General features: G+C 36.9%; 1 pseudogene; it reads left to right on the forward strand.

The window, feature by feature from the left end:
• Positions 1 to 19,678, forward strand: part of LOC134362857 (multidrug resistance-associated protein 1-like) — an 85,780-nt pseudogene that overhangs the window by 38,770 nt on the left and 27,332 nt on the right.

Consider the following 19,678-nt stretch of genomic DNA (forward strand, 5'->3'; position numbering starts at 1 on the left):
CTGAATCCCAAGTGCTAGTACAGCAGCCAGAATATAGTCACACTCAGGAGATGTTTGTTGAGTAGGAGGAGAATGAGTAGTGCAAAGACGCATGACATTTTACAATTATAGGTCACTGGCTAAGTTCTGTGCTGCACTGAGAGATTTTAAAGCAGATATGTGAATACTAAATATAAAATAAATCAAATAAATCGGGCCCGGCCTCACAATTCTCTCTATGTGGCTGTACGTGTCAACTTTAATTCTCATGTGGACTGATGTGTATTCCTTATTCTTGCTGCTTAGAATAGGACATTTGCCAACAAGATTTGTACTACAAGTAAAAGTCTACAGGAGAAAATAGGGCATGTTGATTAGTGCTTTGGTAATTTAGCTATTATTCTTGATTTCTTGTGTGGCCATTTAAAAATAATCACTAGGGTCAGTAGATGGCTGGCAACCAGAAGTCTTGTTTAATATACCACAGGCAAGACTTTTCAGAGTTAAGGATTTGGAAATTCTTTTATCCTTAATGATTAGGATCTCCTTTTGAGAGTAGACAGTTTAAAAAAAGTAGACATATCTGTTAATTTGCGCAAGGTAGTAAGTAGTGCTAGGACATAAGATAGGGATAAGCCTAGGAAACTGTGGATAAAGAAAGATTTGAGTGTTCACCTTGGGTTGTTATTTATCCATGCTATAAAACAGCATCTGGATGTAACTGCATGTGCTTTGAGATTTACACACTTTTACTCGGGTCTTGTTTTTCTCCTGCTTCATTTCCAGGGTGTGAATATAAGTGGGGGCCAGAAGCATCAAGTAAGTCTGGCCAGAGCTGTCTGTAGTGGAACCAACATATTCCTCCCAGATGATCGTTTGTCTGCCATTGGTGTTCATGTTGGAAAGCAGCTTTTTGAAAAAGTGATAGGGTCTTCAGGCATTTTGAAAAACAAGGTAGCCGTAGTGTCATTGATGCTTTTGGGTGGGGCAGAGGGAGGATAATCTATCTAGTACTGTGCCTAAAATTTAAATTATTTTGTTTTATTTGTTTAAGCAAAGTAGTCAAATTTCACATGAAAAAAATGGGATGCTCATATTGCTCTTTTACAGACACATTTCATTGAATATTTTTTAAAGTTTTACTTATTCTCAGATGACAATTTATGTGATTGTTAGCTTATCAACTAATCCATGTTCTAAGGGGATTTATGTGTCATAATGAGTCATTTTAGTTTAGTTTAGTTTTTTTGTTTTGAAAAATGGTATGTTGGTGCATATTACTCTTTTTAAAAGTAGAATCATTTTATTGATTATTCATAGCTTAAAATTTGGTATTATTAACATAGTAATAATAAAGATTCAACTGTTTTGTGAAGGGGCCAAGAAGACGGAAATTAATATTTACCAAGTGCATGCCATATTTGACACTTTAGATTAGTTCATTCAATTCTTATAGCAAGTCTCTGAGACAGGTATTATCATTATTCCTATTCTATCTATGCAAGGACTCAGAGCTCAAAATGACTTGATATACTAGTTCAACTTAAGAACAGCAGAGATTTTTAAAAGTTTTTTGACTACAAAGCCACACTCATTCCTTCATAGTAAGTGTTTATGGATTTATTAATATTAAGCACTCTGGAAAAAAATAACGTGTAAAATTACAGAATATATTTCCTAAGTAAATAATACGCAAATGTCTTTATTTACTGAGATGAACCCAAGATACAAACATTGCATTCAGTTGTATGAGTATGTATAAAATAATATGAAAAATTTAAAAATAAAGACTGAATTATGACTTGGAACAAACACTTCTTTGTAATGGTATACATTTTTAAAAAGTAAGCAACAAAGACATATATGAAACTATTTTGAATTTTCTATGAAATTCATTCATTTCTAACAAATAAAAAATACCTGAATCAAAGGGTTAAAATCACATTTGAAAACTATTTTCTCATCTAGCAGCATGTCATTATTCATTGTGAAATATATAGATGCCGACTTAAACTGTCACCTACCAAAAATTGCACTCTGAAATAATAAAAGAAAAAAAAATGACTGTGGCTTTTTAAAAAATAGAACAGTTATGCCATTTTTTGGTAAGCTACAGAATGAAACACTGTGTTTTTCAGACTCATGTTTTAGTGACATACAACCTCACATTTCTGCCACAGATGGATCTTATTGTTGTAATGGAAAGTGACAGATTAGCACAAATGGGAACATACCAGTAACTGCTCTCTAAAACCAAAAACCTCACTAATTTGCTTCAGCTCTCCAGTGAACAAGAACAAGGTAAGGATGCAATGAAAAATAAACTTAAGATACAGTATGCCTGTCCATTTCGAAACTCCATTAATTGTCTGATTTTCTGCGTACATTCTTTTTCATTCATTCTGCTTTAAGTCAGGGGCCGGACACCTTTCTTTCTTTAGAAAAGAAACAAATACAATGGCACATACACATCAGTTAAAAATCAAGTTTATTTCCGATTTTTAAGAAAAATTTAAAATGCCTTGGGGTATGTTTCTTCATCTATAAAATAAGAGTTTAGATGATTTATAAACTCTATTCCAGGTCTAGAATATAATGGGTCTAAACATTTTACCTTACTTTTAGACTAAGAACAGGGAGCATAAATCCATGTGAAATAAATAATAAATACTTTAAACATCTGAGGTGTAATATAGTGTGTTGAGGGAGAGAAACAAAAGGAAAAGAATCTGGGGGAAAGTCAAAGGGGAAATACATCTATCCAACTCTTAAGAATTAACAATTTGTTTTATTTACTAATTTTTGTTACTGTAGTCCTGATTTTTAAATTAAGATTCATAGACATGTAAAAGTTAATGAAGTGGTTTGATCCTTATCTAATGCATAGGACACAGGGATGTTTGAAATCCAGTATTAGCTTAATATTCCATAGAGATCAACCTTGCCTACTCTAAGTGTTGGATGTGCCATCATCTCTGTTTACAGCTATAGACAGGGTGTCACGTATACCATCATATCATGATTCTTTTCTTATATCTTTCCAGAACATCACTGTAAACAAACCAAAACCAGTTACCTATTTTATAATTTCAGGGTAAAAGAAGAAATATAGGGCTATGTCTCAGTATTTTTGCATGAACTGATAGCCATTAACTCGCATTATGCTTTACCTGGATATAATGGTCATAAAAATATGAAATCAGTTTGTATCAAAATCAGAGTAATTTATTATTTTAATGCCATGAAATTTAAAAACAAAGTCATTTTGCTGATGTATTCCTCTTTTGGACCTAAGGACCTAAGCTAACACACATTAATTGTGTACTGTTATTTTTTTTATTCCTTGGTATTACTCTTTTCTCATATCACAAATATTCTATTTGCAGATGCATTTAAAAATATTTGACACATCATCAGATGACTGTAGCCATTCTTAAGAAAAAAGCATCTCCTCTTTTCTTCATGGCTAGCAATTTTGAAAATGATTCCTTGCCCTCTCAGGCAGGCTAAGTACTAATTTATGCTTTGTGTGTGGGAAAGAGATGTCTATGAGTGCATCTTAGGATTAGACTGAGGGTGGGGTCTGTCATTTTCTCTGTCCCCAGTACTTAGGTGGCCTCATGCTAGGCAAAATCAGGTGCTCAGTAGATGTTCGTTGAATAGGTGAATCTGACTCCACTGTTTCCCCTGGAAGTGTATCTCCTCAGGAGTTAACAGGATGATTTGGAATGTTAGAAGCCAGTGTCTCTTTTTTTGGTCATTTATTTTAAAGGCCTCATGAAATATAGGTTGTATGAGTATTACTTTGGAAAATACAGCTCTAAAAGCAGGTAATATGCTTAATACTTAATTTATCACAAGATATGAATAGCGTATCTTTCGAAAGCTGTGGAATTTGCTACTGTTTATTTTTAAAATTTTTATTATTTATTATTAGTATATTCATTCTTACAAGTTGTGAGATCTCTTTATGCCCTTTACCTGACCTATCACTTCTGAAATCCCCTCCCTCCCTTCCTCCCATCTCTAGTATCCTTAGGTTTGTTCTCTCCTTCTCAAAGTTCAACGTATTGCTGTGGTCTTTTCTTTCTGGGAGGGAGGGAGGGTGGGAGGGAGGGAGGAAGGAAGGAAGGAAGGAAGGAAGGAAGGAAGGAAAGGAAAGGAAAGGAAAGGAAAGGAAAGGGAGGGAGGGATAAAAATAGTCAAACTTTGGCCCGGTTTGGATTTTGTTATATTATGCTTCATTTTTTAAATTTTTTTTGTAGATTACTAAAATAATCAGTGACTGTAGGCTAATTAGCCTAAACAGCTTTTCCTCCAATATTTCTCTTAGCAGTTGCCCAAACCGGAAGCTGAAAGATAAAAGAAAATAATAGTTATAAGGGAATTAAAAAATAAGTGGCTAGAGTTATAGGGAGCGGCCTCTGGTCAAAATGATTAAAATGGAGAATTGGGATAGATTATGGGGAGGAAAGCACTTTAGCTCAGAATTTTGTAGACATGACTTTGAATAAAACCGTGAATTTATTTATTTATTTAACATCTACTTGTACATTTTTGTGAGGTACAGTGTATTGTGTCATATATTTGCAATGATTCACTTAGGATAGATAGCATAGTTTTTTAAAGGATCATGTATGCCAAGGACATGTGGACAGTGTGGGTGCTGCAGGTTGGAGCTTTGTATGCATACGAGGTTTAGCTGACTCAGTAGGTCAACTAAATTATTCCTCATTGATCATAAAAACTTTGGACTGTTTATCTGTTATCTTGGCGGTGCCTTTCTATGGTGATGTCATCCAGTCTCAGGGCTTTGAATTCCTTCTATACACTAACATCTCTAAGTTAATATCTCTTCTCCAGACCTGTCCTCTGAACTCCAGGGTTGGACAGCAGCTGACCCTCTCAACATCTCTCCTTTAATGTCTAAATGACACCTCTGACTTACATGCTCAACACAGAACTCTTGATTTCCCACACCATATGCAAATCTGCCCCACATGCAATCTTCTCCATCTCAGCTAAGGGCAATGCCATTCTTCCAGTTATTCAGGTAAAAATATCTTGCAGTCATTCTTGACCTCTCTGACTCTACATCCAGTCCATCATCAAATCCCATTGGCTGTATCTTCAAAATATATCCAGTAATCCAGAATTCAGTCAGTACTCATTACCTTAATAGCTGCCATCTTTGTGCAAATCACAATCGTTTCTTACCTGGATTATTGTAATTACCTTGTTACAGGACTTTCTGCTGCCATCCTTGCACCAAATATGCTGTTTGCAATGTAGCATCCAGAGTGTTTCTCTTACAAATATGTCAGATCATATCACTCTTCTGCCCCAAACTTCCAAAGAATTCACATCTCAGAGTAAAATCTCAGATTCTTACAATGACGTGTGAAAACCTACAGGACCTGGGCCTGTTTAACTTTCTGATGTCAGAACCTCCTGAAGTTCACCACTCACTACTCAGCTCCAGCAACACTGACCCTTTGCCGTTCCTGGATCAGCTAAGCATTCCTCTACTTCATGGCCTTTCTACTTTCTGATCTCCTGTGTAGGGCATACTTTTCACAGATAACCATTTGGCTTGCTCACCTGACTTCTATAAGTATTTGCTCAGATGTTACCTCATCAATGAAGGCTTGCTTAGCCACCCTGTTTTATATCACAATATACCCCCTTCCCAAATTTATTTTTTTTGTTAGTCTCATTAATTTCCAGCGTACTGAAAATTTACTGATTTACTTTTATTTTGTCTTTTTTCCTACCTCTGGGTTATAAGTGCATAAGGGCAGGAATTTTTATCTTTTTGTTCATGTTCTAATCAGCTAGGACACAGAATGGCACAGAAATTGGTGTTTAATAAATGGATTTGTTAAATGGATAAATAAATAGAGACTAAAAGAACACTCAAAGATTTTCTAATCCATCATTTATTTTATTTTTTGACTAGCGTAACTCAATATCTTTTATTTAAATGAGTATCATTTTTTAAGGCTCTCCAAGAAAAGTTAATTCAGAAGCACTGAAACATACTTTGAAATCCACGTGCTATGGGGTAGACACATCTCTAAATCATAAAAAGAGCTTTCACCTGTGTATTGTCTCACCGTGCACTAAGTAGCTTGATAAAATCTTAAACTTAAAAACCAATACTGTTGTAAGCTTAATTATACATTTTCCTCTGCAATAAATCAATTTTCCTTATTTACAAAATCACTATTAATCATAATACCTAAATTGAACCCCTTGAAATTTTTGTAAACCACTTCTGAGAAAGCATTTTCTCTATTTATCCTTGAAAAAGGAAACTCAATCCCTATAAAGATTTGTTTGCAGAAATGGTACCTAAAACATTTTTAAGTTGCAGAGACTCAAACTGGAGCCAGCATTCTGAAACTTACTTCTTCAACGAAGAATAGATTGGCACGATCACCTCAGTTCCAATAGGTCTTATTCTCAACACAACCCAGAGTCAAGCTTACTTTTATGGTCAGTGATAACACTAGTTAGTTTTAACCATGAATCAGCAAGGTCCACACATTGATCTTTTCTTGTTTTTCACCATAGGAATTAAATTTTTTATCTTATAGTTGAGAGATCTATTTTAATTTTTCCAATTATTTGGCTGTCCTAGTATATTACTTTCTATGATATTTTCTATTCTTGCTTTCATTCTTTTATCTGCTTTATTATGAGTGTACTTCAAGAAGTTTGTGGACAAATAAAATTAAAAGATGGTATGAATCTTTCCATGAACTTTTTGAAGTACCCTCATATTGATAAGATAGTATTACATGGTGAGAATTTTCCTGACTTTTCAACCTAATTTTCTATTCCTTAGAATTACCCAATTATTTCCAATTAGTACAGAATTAGAATAGACTAGGGATTAAAGGATGTAAGAAGGCAGGAACTTTCCAACAGTTAGAGCCTCTGCACAATGGGGTGTACTGAGATGGAATACATGGAGTCTTCCTCATGGAAAGGTTCATGGGGAAATCGGATAACTGCTCATTAGGAGTGAGGCAAAAAGAAAGGGGATTGAATAGAATAATGTCTGAAAATTTCTTCTTTCAAAATTTATGAATTAGAGTTAGTTTATTGGTATAAGCTCAGTTTTCTAATAGGAACTAAAATATTCTGAACTGTTTTCGCATTTTATTTTTTCATCTTCTAGTCTAAACTTGCACAGTATATATTAATTATCTTCTTAAATCTCTATTCCTATCTTCCTGGAATGAAATAAACTGGGAATGATAGTATCATAGTATATATACTGCCCCCTTCTGGCTTTTGTGCCAGACATTCTTAGTCACTTTAATCTTCCCATATGTACTCAATACCTTTCAATTGTGTGTTCAGTTTGGGGATAATGGCTTCAGTATATTAATTTTACATCATTTATACAAAAATATGTAAATGGGTATTGTGCCAATTTTCCTGAGGATTTCTGAAGGGCAGAGTAAGACTCATTTTTAGAACTTCTCTACCAGCATAAAATAATTTGCTCTTTTAAGGGACTCAAATGAAAACTGTTATTCACAACAATGTACCTAGAACCACATGTGGTATTTTTGTGGAAAAAGAATAAATAACCTTTTAGTTTGGAAAAGCAATACCTTTCTGTAAAGTGTCCAATAAATTATTGGTTTTTGTTAGTTATGTCTAATTAGGAACCTTTAGTTCCATTTTAACAGTTGGATTTCATAGGATTTTATGTCCAGCAACATTAAGAATTAATTTTTGGCTTAGTACCAATGCTAAATTTGCTTATCCAAATAGAAGCTATGCCAGGGGCTTGAAGGATGATGACAGTAATTAACCCAAATCACACACCAGGAGCTATTCCAACTAAAGTATCTGTTAAATAATGTATCTTTTTTTTTCCCTCTGGTGTTGAAGCTATTCTACAAAAGGCATGTGCTGCAACCTCCCACAAATTGTTTCTTGACACTAGTGCCAGACACAGGAAGGGAAAAACTACCATGCTGATCAAATAAGGTATTTTTCCCTCTGATAAACAAAATGGAAAACATGGAGAAGTGGGGATGTCTCATGATATGCTGAGGGATGTGTGCAATGGTTCAGTATTTCCAGAGGTCAGTTTGATAGTAGATGTATCAAATGACTACCCCATGATTCTGTGTTTATGGAAATTTATTACAAGGGACAATGAGAGAATGATGATTACAGCAATATTTAATTAAAGCAGGAAAAAAACTGCAAATAGTATAACTATTGACGTTGTTAAATAAATGATATTATAGTAAAATGATAAAATATAATGCTGTTATAGAAGGATATTTGATGTTCTTATATATTGAGTAGCAAAGACCATGTATAATTTTTTTAAAGACCAGTTACAGAGCAACAATACACATACCGAGAAAATTTTACAGCAATATTCATAAGCATGTTAGCATGGTTTGTCTCTGGCATGTAGGATTATGGATCCATTTTCTTCTCTTTTTCCTCTTCTTTCTTTGTCTTTCCTCCTCCTCCTCTTTCTTCTTGCTCTTCTTCATAATGTTTGGTATTTTCCAACCATTTCTCCAATAATATAATTCTGGGGATATCTAGAAGGTGGAATTGACAAGTACTTGGTGATTGGTTGATAATACATCATGATTGAGACAGAGGAAGTATTGTCACTCTTTGCAAAGCCAGAGAAAACTTTAGAGGAGATAGGAAGATAACTGGTTGAGTTTAGGGTATTAGTGAGACAAGCAAGCAGAGATAAAGAAGATGGCATATAGGCCTTTCACATGTGCATCTGGAGCCCAGGGGAGAGATTTGGGCTAGAGATTCCAATTTAAGAGTCATCCACAAAGAAGTAGGTTATTGAAATTATGGGAGTGAATGAGATTACTCAGGAGAGTGTGAAGTATACAAATGTATTAAAGACTAGAACTGAGCCCAAGGAAACTTACACATTAAAAGAAGAGAGAGAAAAAAGCATAAAGAGAAACTAATGGAGGGCCACAGTGCTGGGAGGAAATAACAAAAGTATGGTAGTAAAAGAAAGTAAAAGGAAGAGACCCTTAAACAAGGGAGCAGTCAACAATTGCAAATGTCAAGGAGAGTTTAAGTGGAATAATTTTCAAGGTATTCAATGGATATGGCCATAAAGAGTTTACTGGCACCCAGCCAGGTGCCAGACAGTTTGAGGAGGAAAAGGTGATTTGGCAGAAAAATGTTTGGCTACAAAAGAAAGGCAAGAAATAGGATAGTAACTGAAGGAGGACGTAGAGTTGAGAGTAGGATTGTTTTTGTAGTGATGGTATTGGTTTTAAAATGTGAAGAAAGTTGTTCTCTGTAGGCTGATGGAAGGAGTCAGTAGAAAGGAAGAAGGTGAAAATTGGAAAAGAGAGGGAGCAATCCAGTGTTTCTCAGACTTGCCTTAAGATAAGAATTCCTTAAATTATTTGTTTAAAAGGCAGATTTCTAGAGGAGAAATTTTATAATCTGTATTTTTAATCAGGTGACTCATTAACAGGAAAGTGTGGAAACATAACTAATAAACTTGTTTTGAGAAAGTGGTACAGAGTGGGATTTAGGTCATAGGGTTATCCTTAGGTCTAAGGAGGGAACTACCTGTGTTTATTGCAGGAGAGAATCAGAAAGGATGGGTGGAAATACAAATAAATGTAAAAGTTTGGTCACTGACTTCACTGTCTGCTTCTATTTTCTGCATGAAGTAGGATGTGAGGCCCCCTTCTGAGCGATGCAAAGATTTCTGGGCACTATTGAGAATCCAGGTAGAAGGAAGATACTAACTTATGGTGGAACCAATTTTTTGAAGCAGCACTTCACAGGAGTAGCTGTGACCAAGACTGACATGTGTCAGAGCATTTTAATGGAAGGAAAGCATGGAATGGGGGTTCAGAATATTACTCCAGTTTGGATGAAATGATAGTCATGAAGTATAGGCTGAATAATGAAGGAAATAGAAAAAGGAAGCAGATTTGACCGGGGCTGAGGAGTTTCCCTTAGGTACAGACTTCAGGGACAGTCAATGTTAAAAACAGGAAAATCCCAGGTAAATCAGGATCATTGATTGTCCAAGAGGGCAAAGACTATAGAAAATTGGGTCTGATAACTGGGAATCTAGGTGGAATAAAAAAAAAAAAAGTTAGTAGGAGTAACTGAATTAACAATTAAGAAATAGAAGAGGTTATGGCCAGAGAATGAAATATTTAGAGGTTTTCAGAGATGAGTTAATTTCATGTAATAAGACTCATGGTCTAAGGTCATGAAAGCTGATGGCCAAAGTAGAATGAAGATGAAGGACCCTGGAAGTATGAAGGTCATGAAACTTGGGAAGAGATTGAGTTTAATTCAATTGTCAGTGTAAGCTATGCCATTATACAGGATGGTGGAAGAACAAAGTAAGAAGATTGGGACTGACAGTACTCCTCTGATACTCCAGGAATTACGTAGATGCTAGTCTATGCCAGGAAGTGAGTAGATGAACAGGAATAGAGTTATGGCACAGCCAGATGGCATTAGCTTTAATAATCCAGGGGCTCGGCTCAAATTTGAAGGATAATTATTTAGAACAGTGAAAAATCAGACAACATGCACTGTCCCTAAGTTATGTGGGGTATGGGAGAATAAACAGTCTCCCTTTGATAAGATTAAAGGAGAAAAGTTATCATCAGGGCAAGCCAGGTTGCTGTAAAGGTAAGGAAGTAAAGAAATATACAACAAAATGGTTGAGAATGTATACTTCTTTTTAATGTTTGGTTGATCTAAAACCTAAAAAGTGGATTGTTTTGCTTTATCAGGCCCTCCCTGGATCAAGGGAAACAGTTCTCAGTGAAACAAGAACAGATCTCTATTGGTGGGGTAAGCACTGGAAGAACTACTGTTTTTTTTTTTTTTTTTTTTAACTTTTATTTTGTCGATATACATTGTGATTGATTATTGTTGCCCCTTACCAAAACCACCCTCCCTCCTCCCTCTCCTCCCTCCCCCACAACAATGTCCTTTCTGTTTGCTTGTTGTATCAACCTCAAGTAATTGTGGTTGTTATATCTTCTTCCCCCACCCCCCGGTTTTGTGTGTGTGTGTTTGTGTGTGTGTGTGTGTGTGTGTGTGTGTGTGTGTGTGTGTGTGAATTTATATATTAATTTTTAGCTCCCACCAATAAGTGAGAACATGTGGTATTTCTCTTTCTGTGCCTGACTTGTTTCACTTAATATAATTCTCTCAAGATCCATCCATGTTGTTGCAAATGGCAGTATTTCATTCGTTTTTATAGCTGAGTAGTATTCCATTGTGTAGATGTACCACATTTTCCGTATCCACTCATCTGATGATGGACATTTGGGCTGGTTCCAACTCTTGGCTATTGTAAAGAGTACTGCAATGAACATTGGGGAACAGGTATACCTTCGACTTGATGATTTCCATTCCTCTGGGTATATTCCCAACAGTGGGATAGCTGGGTCATATGGTAGATCTATCTGCAATTGTTTGAGGAACCTCCATACCATTTTCCATAGAGGCTGCACCATTTTGCAGTCCCACCAACAATGTATGAGAGTTCCTTTTTCTCCACAACCTCACCAGCATTTATCGTTCAGAGTCTTTTGGATTTTAACCATCCTAACTGGGATTAGATGGTATCTCAATGTGGTTTTGATTTGCATTTCCCGGATGCTGAGTGATGTTGAGCATTTTATCATAGGTCTGTTGGCCATTTGTATATCTTCCTTAGAGAAATGTCTGCTTAGCTCTTTTGCCCATTTTTTAATTGGGTTGCTTGTTTTCTTCTTGTAAAGTTGTTTGAGTTCCTTATACATTCTGGATATTAATCCTTTGTCAGATGTATATTTTGCAAATATTGTCTCCCACTCTGTTGGTTGTCTTTTAACTCTGTTAATTGTTTCTTTTGCTGTGCAGAAGCTTTTTAGTTTGATATAATCCCATTTGTTTATTTTTCCTTTGGTTGCCCATGCTTTTGGGGTCGTATTCATGAAGTCTGCATCCAGTCCTATTTCCTGAAGTGTCTCTCCTATGTTTTCTTTAAGAAGTTTTATTGTTTCAGGGTGTATATTTAAATCCTTAATCTATTTTGAGTTGATTTTAGTAAATGGTGAGAGGTATGGGTCTAGTTTCATTCTCCTGTATCTGGATATCCAGTTCTCCCAGCACCATTTGCTGAAAAGGCAGTCCCTTCCCCAGTGAGTAGGCTTCGTGCCTTTGTCAAAGATCAGCTGGCAGTAAGTGTGTGGGTTGATTTCTGGATTCTCTATTCTATTCCATTGATCAGTGTGTCTGTTTTTATGCCACTACCATACTGTTTTGGTTATTATAGCTTTGTAGTATAGCTTAAAGTCAGGTAGTGTTATGCCTCCAGCTTTATTTTTTTTGCTCAGCATTGCTTTGACTATGCATGGTCTTTTATTATTCCATGTAAATGTCTGGATAGTTCTTTCCATTTCTGAGAAAAATGTCTTTGGAATTTTGTTGGGGATTGCATTGAATTTGTATATCACTTTGGGTAGTATGGACATTTTCACTATGTTGATTCTTCCAATCCAAGAGCATGGGATATCTTTCCATCTTCTTGTATCCTCTCTAATTTCTCTCAGCAGTGGTTTGTAGTTCTCATTATAGAGATTTTTCACCTCCTTGGTTAACTCAATTCCTAAGTATTTTATTTTTTTGGTGGCTATTGTAAATGGGCAGGCTTTCTTGATTTCTCGTTCTGCATGTTCACTATTGGAGAAAAGAAATGCTACTGATTTTTGTGTGTTGATTTTGTATCCTGCTACTGTGCTGAAATCATTTATCAATTCCAAGAGTTTTTTTGTAGAGGTTTTAGGCTGTTCGATATATAGGATCATGTCATCTGCAAACAGGGACAGTTTGACTTCATCTTTTCCAATCTGGATGCCCTTTATTTCTTTCTCTACTCTGATTGCTCTGGGTAGTACTTCCAACACTTTGTTGAATAGGAGTGGTGAGAGTGGGCATCCTTGTCTAGTGCCTGTTCTTAAAGGGAAAGCTTTCAGCTTTTCCCCATTCAGGATGATATTGGCAGTGGGTTTGGCATATATGGCTTTAATTATGTTGAGATACTTTCCCTCTATACCTAACTTAGAGAGGGTCTTTGTCATGAATGAGTGCTGAACTTTATCAAATGCTTTTTCAGCATCTATAGAAATGATCATATGGTCCTTGTGTTTGAGTTTATTAATATGGTGCATCATATTTATTCATTTGCATATGTTGAACCAACCTTGCATCCCTGAGATGAATCCCATTTGATCGTGGTGAATAATTTTACGTTTGTGTTGCTGTATTCTGTTTGCTAGTACTTTAGTGAGGATTTTTGCATCTATATTCATCAAGAATATCGGCCTGTAGTTTTCTTTTTTGGTTATATCTTTACCTGGTTTTGGTATCAGGATGATGTTTGCTTCATAGAATGAGTTTGGGAGATTTGTGTCCGTTTCAATCTTTTGGAATAGTTTGTAAAGAATCGGTGTCAATTTCTCTTTGATTGTTTGGTAAAATTCTGCTGTGAATCCATCTGGTCCTGGGCTTTTCTTTGTTGGGAGCCTTCTGATAACAGCTTCAATCTCCTTTATTGTTATTGGTCTGTTCAAATTTTCTACGTCTTCAGGGTTCAGTTTTGGGAGCTTGTGTGTGTCCAGAAATTTATCCATTCCCTCCAGATTTTCAAATTTGTTGGCGTATAGTTGTTTATAGTAGTCTCGAATGATTCCTTGTATTTCAGATGAATCAGTTGTAATATCGCCTTTTTCATTTCTAATTTTTGTTATTTGAGTCTTCTCTCTTCTTTTTTTTGTTAGCCATGCTAATGGTTTGTCAATTTTATTTATCTTTTCAAAAAACCAACTTTTTGATTCATTGATCTTTTGAATTGTTTTTTGGTTTTCAATTTCATTCAGTTCTGCTCGGATCTTAATGATTTCTTTCCGTCTGCTAACCTTAGGTTTGGATTGTTCTTGTTTTTCTAGTTCTTTAAGGTGAAGTGTTAGGTTGTTCACTTGCCATCTTTCCATTCTTCTGAAGTGAGCATTTAATGCAATAAATTTTCCCCTCAATACTGCTTTTGCAGTATCCCATAGGTTTTGGTATGATGTATCATTGTTTTCATTAGTTTCAATAAATTTTTTGATTTCCTGCTTGATTTCTTCTTGGACCCATATGTCATTAAGTAGAATGCTGTTTAATTTCCATGTGTTTGTATAGTTTCCAGAGTTTTGTTTGTTATTAATTTCTAGTTTTAATCCATTGTGGTCTGAGAAAATACATGGGATAATTCCGATTTTTTGAATTTATTGAGACTTGAATTGTGACCTAATATGTGATCTATCCTGGAGAATGATCCATGTGCTGATGAGAAGAATGAATATTCTGAGGATGTTGGGTGGAATGTTCTGTAGATATCTGCCAATTCCAATTGGTCTAGAGTCTTGTTTAGATCTTGTATTTATCTACTGATTCTTTGCCTAGATGATCTGTCTAATATTGACAGTGGGGTGTTCAGGTCCCCTGCTATTATGGTATTAGTTTCTATTTCCTTCTTTAGGTCTAAAAGAGTTTGTTTTATAAATCTGACTACTCCAACATTGGGTGCGTACATATTTATGATTGTTATGTCTTCTTGATGGATCAGTCCTTTTATCATTACATAGTGTCCCTCATTGTCTCTTTTTATGGTTTGTAGTTTAAAGTCTATTTTGTCAGATATAAGAATAGCTACTCCAGCTCGTTTTTCTTTTCTGTTTGCATAGTAAATCTTTTTCCATCCTTTCACTCTTAGTCTATGTGAATCTTTATGGGTGAGGTGGATCTCTTGTAGGCAGCATATAGTTGGGTCCTCCTTTTTAATCCAGTCAGCCAGTCTGTGTCTTTTGATTGGGGAATTTAAGCCTTTTCCATTAAGAGTTGTTATTGAAAGGTGTTGATTTATTCCTAGCATTTTATTGGTTGTTTGGTTGTCTTAGGTGTCTTTTGTTCCTTGCTTTCTGATTTACTGTTTGGTTTCTGTGTTTGTTGGTTCCTTAGGTTGTAGATAGCGTTTTTGTTTGATTGTTTTCTCTTCATGAATGCCATTGTTATTATAATAGTGGGTTTTGATCTTTCTTGGGCTTTTATGGCAGTGGTAGTTATTTTTCAGAAACCAAACCCAGTACTCCCTTGAGGATTTCTTGTAAGGGTGGTCGTGTGGTAGTGAACTCCCGCAGTTTTTGTTTGTCTGAGAAATATACTATTTGCCCTTCATTTCGGAAGGATGGCCTTACAGGGTAGAGTATTCTTGGCTGGCAATCTTTGTCTTTTAGTATTTTGAAAATATCATCCCATTCCTTTCTAGCTTTTAGGGTTTGTGATGAAAAGTCTGATATTAGCCTGATTGGGGCTCCCTTATAGGTGATTTGACGCTTCTCTCTTGCAGCTTTTAAGATTCTCTCTGTCTCTGAGTTTTGCCAATTTGAATATAACATGTCTTGGAGAAGGCCTTTTTTGGTTGAATACATTTGGAGATCGTTGAGCTTCCTAGATCTGAAGATCTGTGAGTTTTCCTATACCTGGGAAGTTTTCTGCCACTATTTTGTTGAATATGTTTTCAATGCAATCTCCGTTTTCCTCCCCTTCTGGGATACCCATGACTCAGATATTTGAGCACTTAAGGTTGTCTGATATCTCTCTCAGATTTTCTTCAATGTCTTTGATTCTTTTTTCTTTGTTTTTGTCTGCTTGTGTCATTTCAAACAGCCCATCTTCAAGTTCAGAGGTTCTCTCTTCAACTTCAACAAGCCTACTGGTTAAACTCTCCATTGTGTTTTTTATTTCGCTGAATAACTTCTTCAGTTCAGCAAGTTCTACTACATTTTTTTTCAGGACATTGATTTCCCTGTACATTTCCTCTTTCAGGTCCTGTATACTTTTCCTCATTTCATCATGATGTCTAGCTGAGTTTTCTTGTATCTCATTCAGTTTCCTTAGAATTATCACTCGAAATTCCTTGTTAGTCATTTCAAGGGCTTCTTGTTCTATAGGATCAAGAGTTTGAGATTTATTAACTTTTGGTGGTGTACTTTCTTGATTTTTTGTATTTCTAGTATCTTTTTTTTTTGATGTTTATTCATTGTGGCAGGGGGTTTCACAGTCCACCTGTTTGAGACTAATGACTAACTAGGATGTTGCTGTGGTTGTCAATTTCGTATGGCTCCCTTCATGACTGCTCAGTTGGCCTCTAGTGCCTTGTGTGTGTGGTTGCCTCGGGTCTTGGGCTTCTCCGGGGATCCACCTTTCTGGTCAGCTTGGACTCTGCTGGGCTGGTGGATCACGTACCACAGGGTGTGTGATCTCTGTTGAGCTTTCACTTCCTGTGCAGGACTTCTCCCTGTTCTGTGTGCTCTGGCCCAGGCTGTTGGATCGTGCAGTGGCGACCCCACAGGGTGTGTTGTTTCTGTCGAGTCTCTGCCTCCCTGGCCACACGTCTCCCCACTCTGTGTGCACTGGGCTGGGCTTGGATGTGTCTTCTGCAGCCCTAGTCTATCAGCTGGGCCTTCAAGACCGTGCTCAGCACCGCCTCATCCAGGAAGTCTACCAGGTTTCTGCTAGGCGCAGATGATCGGTCGCTCTGGGTGCCTTTGTAGCACTATGTAGATCTTTCTCGGGACTTTTCACCTTTCTCCTGGTATTGTGGTTATTTGTGTACTTGTCTTATCTCCCACACCAGAGCGTGAGCTCCTCGGGGGAGGAGCCTGCAGCACACGGTTCACCTTTGAATCCCCCCAGCGCGGACCGAGTCTGGTGCCCACCCGCCATCAGATCTCCAGCAGGTTCAAGCGAACTCGGGAACTCTCCTACCACACTATTCCTAACCAGAAATCGGTTAGGCATTTTTCTAAACTGGTGGCTGCAGAGATGATATCTGCCTCCTGGTAACAGGAAGTTTACCGGGGGCCGGAGCCCAGGGTGCGGTGGAGTGACAATTGGCCCAGCCCATACTTCCTTGCCCTCTCGACACTGGCTGGGGATGCCTCATGCCACCAGCCCCGCCAGAGAACTGTGGAGGGAGTGGGAGGGGAGGCCGGCCCGCAGGCCCCGGGAAGCCCCACGCCGGGGCAAGCAAGTGGGAGGGCTCAGTGAGGAGCCGAGCCGGGCCAGAGCTGCCACCACCTGAGAAAATAGAGGCAGCCCCCGGGCCGCTGAGTGGCCCAGTGGGGCTGGTGGAAGCCGGGCGAGTGTCTGCCCCCCGAGCAGGTCCGGGCCGGGGGTCACTCACAGGGCTGTGCCGGGTCGGGCAGTTCCCTCTCTGCCTCTGCGTTGTCACCATCCCCGTTCTTGGCCACTGCCACCTCGGGCTGCTCACTCGGTCCCGCCAGAACTAATGTTATTTGTTATTTACCACCCAAATATAGAAGATTACATTACATTATTAATAAATGCTATAGATTTTCTATTTAATTTAAGGAGGGTTGTTACATAATAGTTTGAAGAAATTAAATTAAGTTAAATTGTTGGATATTACAATGATATTTAGATAGGATTACATGTTATCTAGTTACTTATTTATATCTTGTTTACTAATGATAGCAACGAACATTAATTGAGCACTTACTTTTAAGTGCTCTGGAATGTGCTTGACAATTTACATGTACTTATAAGGTGGCTACTGTTATTATTCCAATTTACAGATGAGTAATCTGAGAGTTAGAGGAGTTAGTAACTTGACCAACATCGCATAGCTTAAGAAATGTTAGAATAGGATTTAAATCTAGCTTGTCTGATTTTAAAGTACAGCTTTGAAATCCTGCATCATGCTGTTTATTTAGTTGATGCTAATTAGAACCTATCGGTAAAGAAACCTAGTCAGAAATGGTGTGCCACATTCTGATATTTCTCAGTAACTTAATTTTATATCAATTTGCCTTTAGATGAAGTTCTCAGTTATTCTGCAGTACCTCCACTCCTTTGGTTGGCACTGGGTATGACTGTTTGTGGCCACTTACCTAGGGCAGAATTTGGTGAGCATTGGACAGAATCTATGGCTTAGTGCCTTGGCAAAAGAAGCAAAACACATGAATGAATTTACAGAATAGAAGAAAATAAAAAGCAATAAACTCAGTATCTATGGATTATTGGGATTAATACCAGGTAAAAAACAAATGTCCAGCTGCTTCTCTGTTCTCTTTCTGATGTAATTGATTTGAACACGAGCACATAAAATCATGTTATTTCAAATAAAACCTATGCCATAATTTTCAAATATTTGAGGATAATTCAAAGCATAGTTTTCAATTCACCATATTTGAGAGAGTAAACCAAAACTTGTAGGTATCAGCTACATGGCCCACATTAAATAATTTATATATTTGTCTCATTTAATCTTGACAATTTCTATTTAGAAGGGTGCTATTGTCCCCATTTTACAGCTGAGGAAACTGAGACGTATATGTTAAGTCATGTAGGATTCGAAAGTCCTGACTACATGGCCATTCTCTGTATGCGTGAGGGTTGTGAGTGATGTAAAGATCAATAGGTGAGTCTTTTAAGGAGTTTAAAGCCAAATGGTGCCTAGGTCAGTTGCACAAACTACATGGTAAACAATAGCTGCAGTAAAGGTAGTAAAAGAAAGCACTATGAGTATTCAGAGCGGGGGAAGGCCATACTTGTTTGAGAAATTAATAGTTTTGTAAGAAGTACTTGGCATTTGAGGTGACACTAAAAGGATGGACAGAATTTTGTTATATTGACATCACAGAGAAGGAAATAAGGTGGTCGAGGCAGAAAGAAAGGTGAGAGCAAAGACATGATGAAGAAGGTAAGAAGGAAGTCAGGCAAAATTGAGGGTGCAAGTGGAATAGTCTTCAGGTTATTGGCAGGGCAGTAGGAGATCTAAAGGTAGGAAGGTGGTTGGGAGATATGTTGAACATGATAGTTTGAAATGCAAGTGGAACACTTTGGGAAATAAGGAATGAAGTGATATAATTGGAGTTATATTTTAGACCAAGAATAAATTAGCAATGATGATAAAAATATGATTTTTATTGTAAGAACTAAAGTTAGAGAACAGGGAGAAGTTGGGGTTGGTAGAGAAAGAATAATCAAGTATATTCAGGAGTCTGGGGAAGTGATTTAGTACAGAAAGATCTCTTATCTGACCCATGTTTGTGTTGCCCAAAGCATCTAGTCCAGTGCTCCAATTAGGAACAAAAGAGAACTGAATAAATACATGATGAATGAATGAATGAACAATTGGCAGAGAGATGCAATGAAATTAGATAAAAGGAATGGATAGGAAGGATATTGCAGTGAAAACATATATAAGAATTGCTGATTTGAGGATGAGTAAGAAAAGGGCATCATCAGTGATGATTATAAGATTTAGATTGGGTAACTGGGAGAACAATGACTACCAAAATAAAGAATCCAAGAGGAAGCTTTAATTGGTGGAGCAGAGAAATGGTGAATTCGATTTGGGGCACATTTAATGGGAAGTGTTGATGCATTTTTTCCACTGTTTTTTCCCCCAGTAGGCACACTAAAATGAATATCTGGAAGTTTGAAAAGTAGGTTTCCTTATTTGTAAAAAGTAAAGAGCTTAGACTAGATAATTTCTACTTTTCCTTGAAGTTCTAACATTTGTAGTTCTGTGGTTCTACTTAGATGTGAAATCATTCTATAGAGAAAATAAATG

This window comes from Cynocephalus volans, chromosome 1, assembly GCF_027409185.1.
Source record: "Cynocephalus volans isolate mCynVol1 chromosome 1, mCynVol1.pri, whole genome shotgun sequence".
Lineage (NCBI taxonomy): Eukaryota > Metazoa > Chordata > Mammalia > Dermoptera > Cynocephalidae > Cynocephalus > Cynocephalus volans.